At 55.4% G+C, this 16,985-nt stretch overlaps 1 protein-coding gene across 1 annotated transcript in view; it reads left to right on the top strand.

Moving 5' to 3' along the window:
* Positions 1-12,359: 12,359 nt before the first annotated feature.
* OSBPL5 (oxysterol binding protein like 5) overlaps positions 12,360-16,985 on the top strand; it is a 62,925-nt gene continuing 58,299 nt past the window's right edge. The window contains exon 1 of the mRNA XM_031942786.1: positions 12,360-12,461. The gene's annotated coding sequence lies outside the window, so the exon portion shown is untranslated. The remainder of the gene's footprint in view (positions 12,462-16,985) is intronic.

Raw genomic sequence — 16,985 nt, 5'->3', positions numbered from 1 at the left:
CAAACACTCCCTTCCCACTCATTCATCTTCTCCTCACAGTAAAACCTCTTTTATGTGAAATAATTTACCCCCATTCTACCTCTCCCTTCTCCCAGTGCATCCCTCTTTTTCACCCCTGATTTTTTTTTTAAATGTTACATTATTTTGGTAAATTCACACCCATGCCCTCTGTCTATATACTCCTTCTAACTGATCCAATAATGAGAAAGTTTTTAGAAGTTACAAATATCATTTTTCCATGAAGGAATAGAAATAGTTTAACCTTATTAAATCCCTTATGGTTTCTCTTTTCTGTTTACCTTTTATGCTTCTCTTGAATTTTATATTTGAAAGTCAAATTTTCTATTCAACTCTGGTCTTTTCATCAGGAATGCTAGAAAATCCTCTATTTCATTAACTATCCATTCCTCCTCCCCCCAATACTCAGCATTGCTAAGTAGGTGATTTCTGGTTGTAATTCTAAATTCTTGGCCTTCCAATTATCATATTCCAAGCCTTGTTCTTTTTAGTGTAAAAGTTCTAAATCTTTTCATGTAGACTGTGGCTCCTCGAGAAAACTAACCAGGAAGTTTTTACAAGAGTCCCGACATGAGATGAGTGAATGAACTGGGAAGGAGCCTGGGTGGGGGAAGAGAGCCAGGATAGATAAGCACATGCATTTGTGCAAACATATGTACATAAGATGCGGAGGCACGGATATATGCATGGATAAATATACAGATAGCTAGATAGATGCGTCAATGTATACAGATAGAAGGAGGGGCGGATGATGCCCCTTTTGTGAGGCAATCGGGATTAAGTGACTAGTCCAGGACATCCCACCAGTAAGAGTCAAGAGTCTCAGGCTGGATTTGAATTCAGGTCCTTCTGACTCTAAGGCTGATGATAGGTGCCTTATTTTTTAGATAGATACATGAATACATACATACAAACATCACATACATGGGCACATAGATAGATGGATGGATAGGTAGGTAGGTAGGTAGGTAGGTAGATAGATAGATGGATGGATAAAGAAATTGCATAGTGATAGAAATGAGAGGACTTGGCAGCTGATCTGGGGTTGGAAAGTCAAGGATGACTCCCATGTTTTGACTAGGAGGGTAGTGGAGCAAAAGTGAGTTTGGAGGAGGGGTAGATGGGGTTGGAGGAGAGAAGACAATTTGTTCTATTGTGGTGATGCTGCATTTGATTACTCTTGTCACTCTATATCCCCTCACCGGAGCTGTGGTGTTTATTGTCACTGCCTTCGGGCCCAGAAGAGCCTCGGGAGACCATTGGGCCCAGTCCTCTGAGAAAGACAGAGGTACCCAGGGTCGTGTAGGTGGGAAGCTGCCCAGCCAGAATCCCAGTCCGCATTGTCTGATACTTCCCTCCGCATTCCCATGTTCCGTTTCTGTCCAAATCCGCCTTCGATTTGTCTGCCCTTTGAAGGGAGCTTCTTGCCTAACTCTCCCATTGCCTTCCCAGGCCCTCTCTGACCATGATTTTTCAAAATGCAAAGGGTGCTTTATTAGCCCCAGAGAGGGGCAGAGTCAAGTAAAGTGAGAGCCGGCAGGTTGGCAGCTTGACTGCCCCTTTACCCCTCCCCCAAGCTCCTTTGGAGCTCCCCTGGCTGCTATCTCACCGAGGGTCACGTGCAGGTTTGGTACCAAAAATGTCACCCTCACTTCCCTGCTAAGTCTCAAAGGGCTCCCACTGTAGCACAGCGATTCTAGACTAGCCAGAGGGTTCCGTTTCTCGTCCTTCCCTTCAGCCCTCCCTAAGGGCCTCGTTCCAGCCCTGCTAGGCCATGGTCTGGGCCTGAGCCGGGAGAGGAGATAGGCTGCTCCCCGGCTCGGAACCGGGCCTCTGGTGCTTGCAGGGAAAGGCCCAGACCGCAGAGAGCTCAGCATTGAGCGGGGAGGGCGGGGCAGGAGACAGAATTACCTCTGGCTCCCCCGGGCTCTTCAGCTCAGCTGTTTACACACCTGGAAAGATGACTCACTCAGTTCAGGAAACAGGGGGGGGGGGGGGGGGGGGGGGGGGGGGGGGGAGCTGCCCAACAGGGAAGGTGCCATCGGGTCCCAGCAATTGCTGCTCTTTCCCAGAGCTGAACCTCCCGGCTTAGAGTTCGTGCCGCCTCCCCCTCCCCGGCTTTTTCCCCAGAGTCCTTTGGGGGGTCATGGAGCAGGGAGAAGGGGTGCAGTGAGTGAGGGAAGGAGGAAGACCCGGAGAAAGGGCCTTCAGCCCCGATGATGGACCACAATCCACAGAGTGCGGCTGGAATCGCTGTGACTGCGCCCTTTGATGCAAGGTGACGGTCATTTTAAGATCCAGCACGGTTTTGATCAAAAAGGGAGAGATGCCAAGAACAAACACTGAGAGCCTTTGATTAGTGCTTGCATTTATTTCCAAATAAGGAAGACTGAAGGACAAGGGCACGAAGGAAAAGTGGGGAAGAGGAAGCTGGGGAGCGATGAGCGCTGGGACACTGGAGGCCTTTATCACCTTCGCATGACAGCGGAGCCCCCTCCCCCCATGGAAAAGGGCAGGCTTCTTGCCCATTCGGTTATTCCACTGCTTCCCTGTTTTTGATGTCCCGGCCGGGAGGCGTCGGCCCTGCAGGGCACAAGGATGTGCAAGTGCATGTATGTGTGTGTCACGCAGCTGCCGTGTGGGCAGCTAGGGGGCGCCACAGTGGATAAAGTCCTGAGCCTGGAGTCAGGAAGACCTGAATTCAAATATGACTCAGGCTCTAGCTAGCAGTGGGACCCTGGGCAAGTCGCTTAGCCCCGTTTGCCTCCGTTTTCTCCCTTGCAAAATGACCTGGAGAAGGGAATGGCAAACCCCTCCAGGATCTTTGCCAAGAGAACCCCAAACAGAGTCACAAAGACTTAAGACAACAAAGTACAGGACTTTCTTTGATACTTGGATGCATCTGTCATTTTAATCAACAACCATTTATTAAAGTGACTACTATGTGCTACCTGCATCAGCAGCTGTTTAGTTGTCATTTCAAACTGGAACTCAGTGTGGCCAAAAATGAACTTTCCTCCTCCGACTCCTCCCACCCACCCCCACCCCCACCTTCAAACTTCCCTGCGACTGTCAAAGTCACCTCAGTCCTGACAGCCAGACTTGCAGCTCAGCATGATCCTCAGCTCAGCCTCGCCCACTCGACCCCCCCAATCAGTCCCCGAATCTGACCGTTTCTGCCATCACGCATCACTCCCATCTAAACGGTCTCCTTTACTGTGCACCTCCCTCCTGGCTTCTGACCCTTATCATCTCGCAACAATCCTAATTATGGCTGTTACTATCACTTCCCACCCAGATGATTGCCCTGGCCTCCTAATTGGTCTCCCTGCCTCCACTCCCCTCACCAACTTCATCTTACACAGGGCACACTGCTGCCAGTGGTTTTCCTAGAACACAAGCCTGACCATGCCATCCCGCTTCTCAATCTATTCTGCTGGCTTTTTTTTTTTTTTTTTTTTTTTTTTTTGCCTTTAAGATCAAACATAAAGTTCTCTGTTCAGCCTGTAAGGCCACACACACCCTGGACCCCACCTTTGTTTCCAGCCTCATCGCACATGCCTCCTTCCTCCCACTCACTGGGATCCAGCCAAACCAGCCTCCTCTCTCCTCCACCATGGGCTCCTGCCCCTGCCCTGGACACCCTAGGCCTGGGATGAAGGCTCACTTTCCTCCCCAGGGTCTCCTCTTTTTCCTTAAGATGCTGCCCAAATGCTACCTTTCACTCAGATCCCCTCAAGCTAGGGTAGAAGGTGGTCCCATGGGGCCTGGAATCAGGCAGATCTCAGCCATTCGCCAGTTGCGTGACCCTAAGCAATTCACTTCATCTGTTTAACTCAATTTCATCCAGTGTAAAATGGGGCTAAGAGCAGCTACTTCTCAAGTTACAAGATAATATCTGTAAAGTGCCTAGCACTGCGTCTGGCACATAGTAGGTGCTCAATAAATGTATTTCCTTTCTTCTTATTAAATTCAAATATTCTGTATACATTTGTATGTTCGTTTGTCTTCCCCATTAAAATGTCATTTTATTATTATTATTCTTTTTTTATTTAAAATGTGAATTCTCAAGGGCGGGGAGGGCCCATTTTGCTTTTATCTCTGTTGCCCCAACACACAGTAAAAAATATTTGTTGATCAACTCCCTGCCAAACACGGTGCTTCTTGGAGGCAGATTGTCTCCACTGGTGCAGTTCACAACTTGCCCACGCCTTCTCCTCCTATGAGCCTCTTTGCCCAGGTCTTGTCATAAACCGGGCAAAGAGGACCCAGAAAATAAGCCCCGGGTCTTCTGCTGGGTCTCTCAAAATTTCCATAGGATCCAGTGTGATCTTCTGTCTGCCCCACCCAAAGTCCCTTGACCTGCTCCTATCGAGATCAGCACCTCTTCATTTGTGACCCTGCTTGTCTTCTAGAAGCTTTGGACTGTTCTTCTCCAGCACTAATCATTACTAACATGCTGCCCTAATAGGTGCTGGGGGATGTGGGAGGATAATTAGCTCATCTCTGATTCATCCACTGCTATGGTTCTTCTGGGACTGGTGTTCCCTAATCAGTGATCACCTGGAAAATCGTGATGCTCAAAAGGCAGGCTCCATCGGCAGGCGGCGAAGGGGCCGGCTTCTCAGAAGCGTTGCATCCTGCTCTCCTCCCCACTTAATTCCGTCTTGGTCAAGAAATCTACTTCCCAAACACAGAATGAGAGAGCCTGGGAAGGTCATAGTGGATTACAACTCTAAGGCTCTTTGGCCATAAAACAGGTGCTGATCTGCATTGGCAGGAGTTTCTTCACTGGGATTTCCCAATACCTGTGAAGTCACGGAGCTAGTCCCAAAATAAATAAACAAAAGCTCCAGATGAGTCAGCCATGTGATATTGAAGCCAAGAAAGCAAATGCAACCAAGGGGACAGAGCATCCCAGAACTAAGGATATGGCGGTTCTATTGTCCCCTGCCCCGGTCAGGAGATAGCTGGAGAAGGAGCTCAGTGCGGGGCATTACGTGGTAAGAAGAGCATCCAAACGATAAGGACAGTCAGGATTGGGCAATGACCTGCCCCTGTAGTCAAAAGGCCAGTGACAGTCTGTTTGTCATCCAAAAAGTAATCTAGTAAAATTTGGAGATGCTCATCACCAGGCTCGGTGCCTTGGAGAGACACTATCCTCGGCCACCATCTTTTTTGGGGGAGTTGCCTTCTGTACAACGAACTGGGGAGACTATGCATGTTAAGGAAATTGTGTCACTTTTGCTGTGTAGAAGTTACTAAGGTAGCATCCCTTCTGGGATTTTTTTTTTTTTTTTACATTGAAAGTCTAGGTCCCAGGTGAACAACTAAATACTATTCTTAGGACTCTAGTAACCTTGAGGAGGCAATAAGATGATACAGTGGACAAAGACTGAACCTGGAGTCAAAAAGTCTCATCTTCCTGAATTCAAATTTGGCTTCAGACACTTAATAGCTGGGTGACCTTAACTTAACTCTGCCTCAGTTCCTTGTCTGTTTAAAAAAAAGAAAGAAAAAAAAGGCAAGAGAAAGAAATGGCAAACTATTCCAGCATCTTTGTCCAAAAAACCTCCAACAAAATCAAGTTGGGTCTTGAAAAGTCAGACACAACTGGACTACAACAATGACCTTGAGGGCTCAGTTTCCAGTATTTTTGTTCACGAGCCCCCACTGGTGTGCTTCCTCTTAACAACCAGCTTTTTAGCAAAATCATTTATAAAAACAGCTTAGCAAAATACCCCCCCCCAAAAAAATTTCTGGGGCCCACTTGCCCACAAATACATATAGCATCCAAGAGCAGAGTAGCCCAAAACTTAAAATACAAAGGTAGTAGTGAGGCATTCTAACAAAGAACATATGGGTCAAAAGGGTAACTCCTACCTTCTGGTTACTGAAAGTCCTATTCTGTTTTCATAAAGTCCTCATGAGTTTTTATTAGGTGAAGCTCTTTGTTGAGCTGTAAGGGTTAATGTGTTTAAAGAGTCCATAACCCCACACCTCTCTCTGCTATGATGGGTCACGCTTCCTAAAGCTTCCCTTGTGGAGGTGGTAGTCACTCCTGGCTGGAAGAGTAGTCTCCTACTGGTTTCATATCTCCAGCGCAGAGTGGGGAATAGAAAGATTTGCTCACTGGGACTTGACTCCAGTTCTGTAAACTAGAACACTTCCAACACTAGACTGGTTTGTCACTTGTTTTTCCTGCTATTTTTAGACATAGGCCCAGAGGTATGTCACTCAACTAGTTACATATTTCACGTACCTTCATTCAATGGCCAAAGAATTATGATCTTTCCATATGTTAAGGACTTAATTTATACTTCTGAGTAATTGATTCAGTTGAGGTTGCCCGTGTCTTCTGTGATTACGGTCATTTATTTTTAAAAGAAACAAAAAATGAAAGAATAGAATACAAACCCACCAAAAAGGGTAGTGATGGTCCTTTAAACCAATCCCCCTTTCCAGTCACCTTCAGAATCCAAATTTTATAAATATGGCCCAGACAAAAAGTCCTTCCACTTCTGACTGAAGAGGCAAGGTGGAAACCCTGAGGATGTGAACGTTTCAAGGTGGGACGAGAGGTCCTCCTGAAATCCTTGGAGGAATGGAGAGGGATGTCTTCAACCTGATGGGGCTGAGTCACTCACAAGTTGCCCCAGCTGCTGCCAAGGAGTAAAGCAACCCAGCAAAGGGGATCCAAGGTCATGGCCAAGAGGTCCCACTCACTTACTCTTGATTTTTCCCTTCCTCCTTGTTCCTTACTCCTCCCCTTTCTCCTCCTCCTTCCAAGAACTTCAGATCATGAGACTATGGGAAAGGATTCGTCAATTAGAGACAATTCCTCCCTCTGCAGCAAGTTTCTTTTCTCGCTCACCTTTAGAAAAGGAGAAATGTGTGGGCGGGCTTTCCCATAAAGAGAAATGACTGGGTCCTGTGGTAAGCCAATCCTCCCCAAAGAGGGAACGTGGACTCTCCGGAAGATGGGCGTTGGAAGGGAGCCCAGAAGCATTTTGCCCAAACCTGTACTTGATTAAAACTCCCCTCTACTACAATTAGTCATTCACCCTCCTCTTGAAGATCTCCAGAGAGGAATAGCGGGTTCCATTCTGGGATCGGTCCCATTGTGAGGACATTTTCCTGACTTTAAGAATCATCTGCTTCTCCGGGATTTCCACCCACTGTTTCCAATTCTGTTCTCTGGGGCCAAGGAGAGCAAGGTAATCCATCTTTCATGTGACCTTCAGATACTTCTTCATCAATTTGGGATTTTGAGTTGGACAGAAATTAGAGGTCACCAAGACTGGCAACTTCATTTTACAGAAGAGGGAACTGAAATCTATCTAAGTGACTCTTCCAGGATCATACAGAGTCAAAGGTGGGCGTTATATCTAGCTCTGTCCACTGCGTGATTCTGCTTCCCGGCACCAACGGTATCCCCCAGTCCTGGTCTCCTCTCCAGGATAAGCACCCCCCACTACCCCTACTGGCACAGCTGGGTCCCCGGCTTTGTGGTCACGGCGTCTCCCCAGCTTGTCACTGACTTTCCCCAAACATAGAGAGTCATTCGCCGATCCCCATTCAATTTCATCTTAGGAGATCTGGCCATGGTTGAGATCTTTTAGATCCGAGTCTGAGCCTGGAATCGTGGAGCTTCTGCCTCCTACCAGTGACAACTCAGTGGGTTGGGCCATTCAATGAGCTGCTAATTCACCGGATTATATTGTAACCTGGGCTAGCCCCGCCTTTCTCCCTCTCCTACACTGATAGTGAGCAAAGCAAGGAGAGATAATCATTCGGGACGTCTCAGCTCTTTCTTTGGCCTCAGTTTCCCCATCTGTAAAATTCAATTCAATTCAACCAGGTTGTGCTAGAGATACAAAGAGCAGAGCGATAGGCAATAGCACTGACCTCCCCCAGAAGCTGGTAGAAAGCCTGGAAAGGGCAAACCCCAAGTCCCTCATCCACATGATCCATGATTAGCACTAGAGCTGGCATCTCGGAGGCAGCCGGAGTGAATTTGTTGGAGGGTGATGAGGAGACCTATATGTCAAACTAGTCATGTCTCACTGAGGACGGATGATCTGATTGGAGCAACCATTGCAGCTTGAAGCTGAAGCCCAGTCTTTATAAAGAGAACAGAGAGCTCTGCCAGGGGAGCAGAAGCATCCCCAAGGGCTGACTGTGGGCCACGGGCCTTTGGAGAAGCTCCCCAGTTGGCTGCCCTCCCATGCCCATCCCCAGAAACCATCCCCACTCTGCCCCACCTTCTCCCCCGATGCTGATGGGACAGAGAGCAGAAATGCCCCCAAGGGCTGACTGTGGGCCACGGGCCTGAAAGCAGCCTTTGGAGAAGCTCCCCAGTTGGCTGCCCTCCCATGCCCATCCCACTTCGCCCCACCTTCTCCCAGGGTGCTGATGGGACATAGAACTCTGCTAGGTGGCTCAGGCAGCTGGAGTCAGGAAGACCTGGTCTCAGATACTTCCTAGCCTCGTAACCTTCGCCCCTGTAAATGGGGATAATAAGAGCACCTCCCTCCTATTATGTCAAATGACATCATCAGGGTATAGGGCTCCCTCCAGCGCCCAGCGCAGAAGAGCAGTTACCCCCTGTGACCCTGGGTCTGTGACCCAGACCTCGGCTAAGTCTCGAACAAAGAATGCCTCCCAGTAACCCGGGAGAGTCCCCAGGCTGCTTAGGTCTGGCCACACCTTTTATTCCCAGGGCAGAGGAAAGGCAGAGCGCACAACAGCAGAGCTTATCCATTTGAGCAGAGTGCCCAGGGGACCCGGTGGGCAGAACACTTCCCCGGAGCCCTGGGGTCCCGAGTTTAAATTCTATCTCTGATGCAAGTCCCAACTTCTCTGGCCCTCATCTTCCTCATTTTTAAACGGGCTCTAAGCCCTCCCTGTGCACGCTGGGCAGCTCCAATATTTAAGAAGTTTGTCCTGATGCAGAGAAAACAAACATCTCCTCCTCTCGGGCCCTCCCGGGCCCAGCCCAGTCCAGCCCTGTCCAGCCCTGTTCTGCTTCTTCCTTCTGCTGCCAAGCAGAACAAAGCCAAGCCCTCCTGGGCTTAAAGTCCGGCTGCCAGCCCGCCTTCCGCAGACTCAACCATCCGGTCCCTGCAGTTTGGCTCAGCCTTTCCCTTCTCCCCCAAAATTATTTTGCATTTTGCTTTTGGTTTGTAAATAGTCGGTTTTTGCTTCCCCCATATTTGCATTTCCTTCTCTCTGTAAGCTCGCTTTTCCTTTGTAAGCTTCTGGAGGGCAAGGAGGTAGAGTCCCTTTTTTATTATTATTATTATTATTATTATTTGCTTCTCTCTCCTCTCTGAGCCTGGTATTGAGCCTGGCACCCGGCAAACACTTCATAAATATTTGCTGAATTGGACTGAATTGAGCAGAGATTTCAGACTGCCGTACATAGAGCTGCCACATTTAATTCATTTAAAGAGCCCCAGACAGGGGGGAGTGCTGCAGCCATCAGCGGGAGAGCAAGTACTGAACGGGGGCCGGGGCCTCCACCACCCTCCAGCATCAGGACCTCGGCATGCTAGGGCCAACACCTTGGCAAAAACTTAGCAGGAGCTTCCCCCGCCCCTTCCTCTGGCTCTAAGGCACGACTTCCCCGGAAGAGATGAGGTCCACCGGCTCACCCTTCCCCTCCCGTTCTTTGCCCGGGAGACTCTGGGCTTCGGGGAGCACGCAACCTTGTTTGTCTCCCTCGGCTCCCCACAGTTGTCCCAGCAACCCTGCAATTAATGAGCCCTTTCTTCCCCTGGAAACACAAAATGACCCGGCGAGCTTGGGCCGGGATTCTGAGTTGCCAGGGAGCGCCGGCCTCCTCTGTGGAACAACAGCCCGACCCCAGCTATGGCCCTGAGCTTTTTCTCAGAACACTTCTGCGTCAGAAGGCATCAGAAGGTGACGACTGCATGATAGAACGTCGTTCGGGAGGGAGGGCCCTGGGAGAGCAGCCAGCCTGGTCCCTTATACAGACAAGGAAACTGAGGCTGAGACAGGGAGAGAAGTCTGGCAGCTCGGCTGATCCAGGCTCCGGGCTTGCAGGCAATCATCATTCAGGCAGGGGGCACTTGTCAGGCTTCCTGATGATCCCTCCTGCCCCTGTGCTCCAGGCCTCCTGGGAAGGGAGAGCAAATCTGAGCAAAGAGATTATCTTGGGAAGGCAAAGAGAGAGCTGGTGAGGCTGGGATGGGACTCACCGGGGAGGCTTCGGGCTTAGCTCTGACCCCAGCCAATGATCGGCCCGGGCAGGCCATTAGGCCCTGCTGGCTGATTTCCCAGCTGATGAATATTGCCCTCTTTGCCCAGGATTCTCTGTGTCATACATAAGGTTTTCCTGTATCTTTCCTGGGGTTTTTGTAGGTTTGTCTAAAATGGGAGGGGTCTGCCTCCTGGTGGGGGGCGGGGGGAGTCTCTGAGCCAGGGAAAATGCAGAGCAGACGCCTGTTCAGGTAGGGCCTGGACTTGATGACCTCCGCGCTTCCTTTGCACTCTAAGGTTTGGGAATTCTAAAAGAAATGCAGCTTTTAGCTTGTGTTTGTGGGGATCCTGCACTGCTTGAGGGAGGGGGGCTTCACAAAATGATCTCCTTCCTTCCGCCCGGTAGCTGATTGGCCGGGACTGTCTGAACTTGTCAGGGATAGGGAACGGCTGACCCAGGCCTGGGTCACTGTCCGGCAGCCCCGGGTGATCCAGCTGAGGACGACTGCGGGGCTCGCTCATCTCTCAGGATATAAACAAGGCCGAGAGCCTGGCTGCTGAAGCCCCAGTAGGGGACGGCAAAAATGGTGGCATTTCCTTTTCCCAAAGCGATGATGAGAGGAGGCCCTCAGCAAAGAGCAGCTGGGAGCGAGGCAGGTGTCCCTCCGGTGGCTGGAGGGGCCAGCGATGGGTGGGCTCGGTGCTTGGAGAAGCCGAGGAGTTTTAAGAAAGCAGAATTTTCACTGTGGGGAGCTGGAGAATCCCCCAGCAGAGGTGTGGGCTAACGGCTTCTTGAATTAAGCTTCTGATTTGTGGAACCTGTTGTGTTCTTGGTCACCGAACGTTCTCCAGTCCTTTTAAATGGGAACAAGCTTTGTAGGAAAGTGGTGTCTCAGAACCAGGGATGGAAAGCACGAACAGGGGCCTACCAAGGACTAAGAGACCACTGGTAAGAACTAAATCGGAAGAGCTTTAAGTGGAAGGGGATCGGCCTCTAGAAGGCGATATTTTGTTTAAATAGACAAGAATGGGTATAAAAAGGTGGCTTTCTGGATCGGAGGAAACTACTCTGAAATCCAAGGAAGCGCAGTCCAGGCCGAGTGGGTGCGAATCAGCTGGGCCAGGGGGAGAGTCCAGGTTCCTCCCGAGCTGGGCCGAGCTGGACAGAGGAAGCTAGAAGACGGGCGCTGTCCCCTGACTGCATCGCTAAGGACTGAGGGGGGGGGGTCCTCATCACATGGACAGGAGGAGATGGAGGTGGCCCGAACATGTGGGACACATCTGAGAAAAGGAAATGGGGGGGAGGCGGGAGAGAAAAGCTTCGGCTCTAGTTTAAAAAAGCAAAGAACGAGATGAGAAAAGACAGGGCCAGGGAGCGTCTGAGCGAGATCTAGGAGATAAGAGGGCCCCAGGATGACAGGGAGGCGGCCGGAGGGCCTCGGGCCAAGCTCTCGGAGCACCGGAACCCGGGAAGCGCCCACTGTGTGTTGGGCGCTGTTCTAGGTGCTGGAGCCTCTGACGAAGCTGCGGCGGGACCAGGCCGGGGGGTTGCTGCCTAGGGCGCTGCCACTGGACAGGACTGGGGGGGACTGTCCTCGCGGGAGCGCTGTCCACGAGTGGCCGGGCGGCCCCGAGAGTTCACGGCTCGTGGGGAGCTACAGGTTTAAAAAGCTCGCGGGCCCAGTTCCGGGCGCTGGGCGCTTGTTGAGGTTCGAGCAAATGTTCTTCCAACTAACTTGAAGAGCAAGAGACTGAGACAGAGACGGAAACAGCCACGCAGAGATCGGAGAGGAGCCGGCAGGCTTGCTGGGTGGAGGGGGCTGGGCAGAGCAGGACGGACCCTCCTTCCGCTCCGCCTCTCCAGCCCGCCGTGGCGTCACTCTGGGCCGCCCCCACCCCGGGGCCGGCCCCGCCTTCTCGCGCTAGAATCTGGGTCACACCGAGCAGGCCGCTCCGCGCCAGGGCCGGGTCCGGGCCGGGTTTTGGCCGCGCCGCTGCCCCCTCCCCTCGCCCTCCCCTCCTCTCCCTCCTCCTCCTCCCCGCTAACGTGGTTGGCCGAGCTCTCTGGTATTTCCTGCAGCGGGCGCGCTCGGAGAGCCAGCTGGGCAGCGTCGGGGCCGGCCCCAGCCCCAGCCCGGCTCCCAGCCCCGGCCCCGTCCGCGCGGCCCCCTCTCGTCCCGACGGCGCATCCCGGACCCCGGGCCGGCTCTGCTGCAGGGGTAAGGCGGCTGCGGCGGCCAAGGGCGGGGGGTGGGGGCTTTCGCTGCCGAGGGCGGGGGGCGGGAGAGGAGAGAGGCCGGGGACCCCCCCCCCCGCCGCCCCTCCGGGACTAGGGAGACGGCTTTGGACGGTTCGGGGTCCCCCCCCCCCCCGATACATACTTACTTACACACGCCCCACCCCGCGGAGCCGGAGGAAGTGGGGCGGGGCAGCGTCACCCCGGAGCCCGGGTCCGGGAAGCGAAAGGCAGACCTCGGGCCGGGGGTCCCCGCGCCACCGGGAGCCCCCGGAGCCACGCCCCGCGGGACTGGGGGCTCCGTCTGCGCTCGGCTCTTGCGGCGCTCGCGGGGCGGGCACGGGGGGGGAGGGGGCGCCCGTCTGGCCTTGGCACGCTGGCCTCCGAGTCTTTGGCATCTGTGCAACTCAGCCCCTGTTCTTCCTCCCTGTAAAATCCGAATCCAGGAGCTCCCCCCCCCCAAGTTGTGTGTTCCCCGGAGGGGCGGGACTGGGCCCTGGAACCTCCACCTCGCTTGGGGAAAGGGTGGGGGGATCCCCGGCGAAGGAAGGGCGGGGGCCCGTCTCCCCGCCCGCGCTGGCACGCCCCAGGCTGGCCCCTTGCCGGGGAGGGGAGGGAGGCTCGCCCCTCCCTGCCCTCCCTCCCACCTGCTCGCCGTGACCCAGCGGGCTCCGCCGCCGCCCCTGTCCTGGGGCTCGGAGCCGGGAGAGCCCGTGCGGTGCTGCCCCAGCCGGAGCCCCCCGGGCCGCTTCCAGCTCCGTGTCCCTGCCGCGGGCGCGCAGAACGGGAGCCGGGCATCTCCGCCGGGCTCGCCTTGTCCGGCCCCTTTGTTGGGCCCAGAGCGAGAAGGGAGGCGTTGGGGGGGCGAGGGGGGGCGGCCGCTGTTGCCTTCGCTCCCGCTCCCGCACTTTCGGGTGTTTTCCGGGATCCGACGGGAATCTCACCCGAGCGGCGGCAGCGGCAGCGGCAGCGGCGGCTCTGCCCGGGCTTCGGGCCGCCTCGGGGCCTCCCCCCGTCCCCGGGGCTCCCCGGCTCCCATTGTCTGCCTGGGACTGCCTGGGACCCGGCACGTGGGAGTGGGAGAGTGTGTGTTTATGTGTATGACTGTGTGTTTGTGTATGTGTGTATATGTGTGTGTACGATTGTGTGTGTAAGTACGTGAGTGTGTGAGTGCGTGTGAGTGTATGTGTATAAGTGTGTGTGTGAGTGTGAGAGTGAGTGTGAGAGTGAGTGTGCTCCTGGCCCAGGGAATGGCAGCCCAGGTGCGGGTCGGGCTTCCTTTGGCCTTGCCGGGCCCTGCTGTGTGTCCCCTGCAGAGATGGGGCCGGGCGCCTCCTCTGGCTGCCCCCAGAGCCCGGAATGAGAGCTGGTGACTGGCGGCCCGGCTGAGCAAGAGGGGACTGGGCAGGGCCTGGTCGGGCAGGGCCTGTCACACGGGCAGCGTCTGGCTGCCTCCGGCCCGCGGCCCCTGGTCCCGCCCCCCTCGCCTCGGGCTTGGCCCTCCCACAGGTGGGACCCCAGGGCCCGGCTCACCCCGGGAGGCGATGTTGGGCCCCCGGGCTCCTGGAGGATCGGTTTCCCTGGCCCACACCGGGCAGCCCAGGTGCTTACAGAGCGCCCTGATACTGGCTGAGCCGGGCAGGGGGCCGAGGCGTCCCCTTCCGAGACCAGCCTGGGCTTTGCTCCCGGGAGTGAGGGACCTGGGCCGGCGCCTGTAGGGGCAGCTTGGTGGACAGATGGGACAAGCCCGTCCAGATGTCCCGCTGGCTGTGACTGCCTCGATGTTCTTGGCTGTAAAATGGGAATACTGGTAGTAGCACCTGCCTTCCAGGGCCGTTGTGAGGATCAAAAGAGATCCTCCTGGGTAGGAAGGGATCTACAAACATTCAAGTGCCGTTTTATGCGCCTGCTGTATACCAGACACTGTGCTAGGCCCTGGGCAATGAAAGGGAAATCGCAGAAGTACAATATGTAGAAGGAGAATCGGGACCCAGTGACTTGGGGGAGGACATTTGGGAAGCCTCCCCTCCCCCCGGAGCAGTGGCCACCCTCGGGGGAGGCTGTGGATGATCTGGCCTAGGAAGGATTAAAGACTCGGTCAGCTGAGCAGGTGGCTGGGGATGGGGCAGCTTGGGAACAGGGACCAGCGGGCCCTTCTACGGAGGGGGAAACTGAGGCAGAGAGAGGGAGTGCCTTTCCTCCACCACAGGCAGGAGATTCCGTGGGCCGGTTCCCGGGGGTGGGGGGGGGGACTGGTTCCCCGGGAGGGAACGAGGTGCTTTTAGGGGAAGACCCTTGAGCCTTGGGACAAGCCGCTGGCGGACTTTCCTCCCGATCCTGGCACATGACTTGCTGACCGGCCCCTCCCCCTCCCCAGAGGGCTGCTGCCTGCTGGGCCGTGACCTTGACCCCAGCCTGTTCTGAAGGATTGATACTTGGAAGGAAAGCTTCCCCGCCGGCTCCCGCGGCCCCATGAGGCCCAGGCCCGGCACAGCTCTCGGGGCTTTTTGGTTTGGGGCCTCAACAGGGCTGGGGGTGAATTTGAACTCGGGTCCCCTCTCCTCTGCGCCCCCTAGTGGCCCCCTTTTGTTTGTTTTTGAGAAGCACGAGCTGCAGCCCCTGCCCTCTTCCTCCTTGCCCTAGGCCTGGGCTAGGGAGCCCTGGCTGTGTCTCCCAGAGATAATAGACACTTCCAGGGCCTCCTCCCAGGGCCTCCTCCCAGGGCCGCCCAGTCTGCTGGAGACAGGGCAGCCCCCTAGGAGGGATCCCCACCTGCCCCTCCCACCCGGGGGTCAAAAAGGAAAGGGGCGGGAGCTGGGAAGGAGGGCTGGGTGGGGGGCCTCTGAGCCCCTGGCCCCACCCCTGCAGGCCCCCTCCTCCCATGGAGCCGTGCCCCAGAATGCCTCCCCCCCCCCCAGCCTCAGCCCTGCACCCCAGGGGGTATCTCCCAGGAAACCATGGCTCTGCCCCGTAAGGCCCCCAGGCCCTCGGAGGGCTCAGTGCCTCAGTGCTGGGGGGGGGGGGGGGGGAAGAGAACTTCAGCTTCTTTCCACCTTTGCCTCCACTGCAGTAACAAGGCCTTGTCACACTTATTAAGCGCTCACTGTATGCTGGCCGCTGTGGCCATTGCTCAGTCCTTCCCAGGCTGTGTCCCGACTCTCCCGGACCCCACTGGGGGCTTTCCTGGCAGGGATTCTGGAATAGCTTATCTTTCCCTTCTCCAGCTCATTTTACAGATGAGGAAACTGAGGCACACGGGGGAGGGACTTGGCCAGAGTCCCCCAGCTGGCGTGACTCATGGTGACGACGGCTGCCGGTTCTCGGGCTTTTTGGGTGGCGGCCCCTCGGGTTGGCCAGGCTGGGGAGGAGGGTGAGAGCAGGAGAGTGCGAGGAGCGGAGGAGCGGTGCTGGAGCGTGACCAGGGCCGGGTCCCTCATGCTGCCCGGCCCATCCGAGGCTGGGAGGAGGCGGTTCCGGTTCTCCCCCCCCCATCCTCCTCCACACGTATGATGTGCGGCCAGGGGACGGCCCGCTCAAGTCGCCCAGAGTTTCTCACAGCGGCTCCCACGGCCGGAAGAGGCGCCCACGGGATCGGCCGGGCACACACAACAGAGTGGGAGGCGCCGGCACGGCCTGCAAAAATAGCTCCCGCGCTTTAAACGGCCGCAGGTATTTTTAAGTTCCTGTCAAACCCATGGCCTGAGATGCCCAGCGGCCTTCACGGCTCCTTCAGCCCGGCCGGGGCGTCTTGGCAAAGTCAGGCCGGCATGGGACAGGCTCTGAGAGACGGGGGGGATGGGCAGGAACCCCTAGCCCCCCATTTTCCTGCTGGGGGAGGGAAGGTCAAATCACAGCCTTGCTGAGACACAGGGCTGGAAGGAGCCTCATCCAATCTGGGATCACTCCCTGTGATCTTGGCCCCCGCTGGCCCCTGAAGCCCCCCAGGGAAGCCCAGCACTTCTCATACATCCCGGTCCATTTCTGGATGCCCCCCCCGATCCCCCCCCAATGGTCCTGCCCAAACCACAGTGACTGGAGGAGCACACACACCCCTGGCCCCCCTCCCCTGACAAATCACCACGATGACCCTCCTCCAGTCTCATCTGGCCCTGAACAATGGGACCTCATCCCCTCGAGGATCCTGGTGCGCTCCGGAGGCTCCAGCTCGCCCTGGGGAGCCCTTCCCTCCGTGGCTCCAGAACAGAACGTGGTCCCAGGAGGGATCCGGCACCTGCTTCTCTGGCCCCTCTCCCCTGCCCCCTGCCCAGACTAACCGGGTCAGCCCCCACGTGCAGGGACGCCCAGGGGCTTCATGACTGGCTCTAGATGGAGACCTTCGAGGCCACAGGCTACAGCAGCTGTGCAGTGACCCCCGCAGCTCCACCCCTTTGGGGTCAAGGCCCTGACCCCCCCCCCCCCCCCAAGATTTAAGGTCAGATGCTCCCAGTTATGGCAAAGCTCCATCCGTGCTGTGTATCAAATGCTAAGCAGCCGGGAGGCAGATAGG

Source organism: Sarcophilus harrisii, chromosome 6 (genome assembly GCF_902635505.1).
Source record: "Sarcophilus harrisii chromosome 6, mSarHar1.11, whole genome shotgun sequence".
Classification (NCBI taxonomy): domain Eukaryota; kingdom Metazoa; phylum Chordata; class Mammalia; order Dasyuromorphia; family Dasyuridae; genus Sarcophilus; species Sarcophilus harrisii.
This window is presented reverse-complemented; position numbering and strand designations above follow the sequence as displayed.